The sequence below is a fragment of the Capsicum annuum genome, chromosome 11 (assembly GCF_002878395.1).
Source record: "Capsicum annuum cultivar UCD-10X-F1 chromosome 11, UCD10Xv1.1, whole genome shotgun sequence".
Taxonomy (NCBI): domain Eukaryota; kingdom Viridiplantae; phylum Streptophyta; class Magnoliopsida; order Solanales; family Solanaceae; genus Capsicum; species Capsicum annuum.
The window spans coordinates 8,167,550-8,169,798 of record NC_061121.1 but is presented as its reverse complement, the minus strand read 5'-3'; the positions used below and the strand labels follow the sequence as shown (position 1 = coordinate 8,169,798).

General features: G+C 41.1%; 1 pseudogene; it reads right to left on the bottom strand.

Annotated features, from left to right (window-relative positions):
* Positions 1-18: 18 nt before the first annotated feature.
* On the bottom strand, positions 19-1,597 carry LOC124888769 (annotated as a pseudogene).
* Positions 1,598-2,249: the final 652 nt, after the last annotated feature.

Sequence of the window (2,249 nt, the reverse complement as noted above, 5' to 3'; positions counted from 1 at the left end):
GAAGATAACAGAAGTATCTCAGGCAACAGAATCACAATGTTGAACTTCCGAAAAGCAATAGCTTACATACTTTCTATCAGAATCATTAATCGGTTTCCCAATAGTCCGAAGTGATCTTCGTATTTGAGATCCCTTTCCATGAATACTGCTAGTCAAAGGCTTCTGGAATTCAGATGAAATGGTACGGTTACTTTGCATTCCTGCCTTGTTCTCACTTACAGAGGTTATTAGTGGCTCGGGTGTCTTGGGTAGTTGAAGAGAATGAATCATTATTCTGTTATCTGTTGTTTTCACAACCTGGCTTTTGATGGCAGCACTTGTTGGACTCCTAGGTGCATTGCAGCTCTTCAAAATGGAAGTTGGACTCTGAGGAGGCTACTGGCTTTTAAAACCAGAAGTTGGACTCCGAGGAGGCTGTTGGATTTTAAAACCAAAAGTTGGACTCCGAGGAGCTTGCTGGTATTTAAGACCAGAAGCTGGAGTTTGAGGAGTATCCTGGCTTCTAAAAGCAAAAGGTGGACTCGGAGGAGTCTTCATGAAACTATCATTACCCGCTTGATCATATAATTTTGTGACATCATATCCTTCCTGAAGCTCAGCTGTTGCTTTAGGCTTCTGGAAAGGTGTCCTTGATGCTTCCTTTGGTTTGTTAGTTTGACGAGTTAGTGCTTCCTTGTTAGCCAACGCCTTTTTGAGGGTCTCGATCTACAACGACGTGAACAGTAATCATGTAATGAATCATTATCCAACGTTCTGCAAACTTCTGTCTTGTAACCAACATTTAACCATATAATATCATAGAATGATGTATTTTACCTCTGCCTTGAGCTCTAAAACTTCGACACTCTCTTTATTTAAACGAGCTGCACCAAGTTCCACACTCGAAACCCTCTGTGCAAACTTTAAAGTACTAATTGTTTCTCCAAAGGAATCCCCTTCAGGACTGACATGAGCAAACATCAACGTTTTCGCATGTCCACCTGAAACACACCATAAAAAGAATTAGAAAAGAAAACACTCATCCAAAACGTTGGCCAAATAAGTGTCCAGACCAGTCATATAAGTTGATATATCTGGAGGAGCGAAATCTCGAGCTAATTGCACAAACCTAAAGAGTTCTGCAAGAGTAAGGTGAGTTTGCTGTTTCTATAAGGGATGTGGGAGTTCTTCTATGCCAATGCTGTGATCACATCACCCAAGCAAGAGAGAGATTTTTAATATGTTGTGCCTCTTTGAGGCCGTCGCCAGTAACTTCCAACTTGTCAACTTGTTCACTACCAGCAAGATCCACCAAATGTAGGCAACTATGGATTATGTTTCCAGATGTATGTTTACCAAGCACGTGTACAGTCAGCACATTGCAAGTATTTCACGCCAACGTAAAGAAAATTAACATTATTTAACTCTATTAAGTTGGTCTGTCAATTAGAATTGAGTAAAGTAACTTTGAAAGTGCTTAGCCTCACCTGTGTGAGCGACTACTGCGGTTTTTCATGGCAGTAGAGCCAACAGCATGGTTCACGTCACCAAGTTTCATCAGATCTGTAACATCTCTAGCACAATTCACTGGATGCACGCTAGCATCAGGCAGAGGTAAGTTTCATCAGATCTATAACATCTCTAGCGTGCATCCAGTGAATTGCGCTAGAGATGTTATAGATCTGATGAAACTTGGTGACGTGAACGATGCTGTTGGCTCTATTGCCATGAACAACTGCAGTAGTCGCTCACACTGGTGAAGCTACGCACTTTCAAAGTTACTTTACTCAATTCCAATTGACAGACCAACTTAATAGAGTTAAATAATGTTAATTTTCTTTACGTTGGCGTGAAATACTTGCAGTGTGCTGACTGTACACGTGCTTGGTGAAGATACATTTGGAAACATAATCCGTAGTTGCCTACATTTGGTGGATCTTACTGGTAGTGAACGAGTTGACAAGTCGGAAGTTACTGGCGATGGCCTCAAAGAGGCACAACATATTAAAAAGTCTCTCCCTTGCTTGGGTGATGTGATCACAGCATTGGCACAAAAGAACTCCCACATCCCTTATAGAAATAGCAAACTCACCTTACTCTTGCAGAACTCTTTAGGTTTGTGCAATTAGCTCGAGATTTCGCTCCTCCAGATATATCAACTTATATGACTGGTCTGGACACTTATTTGGCCAACGTTTTGGACGAGTCTTTTCTTTTCTAATTCTTTTTATGGTGTGTTTCAGGTGGACATGCGAAAACGTTGATGTTTG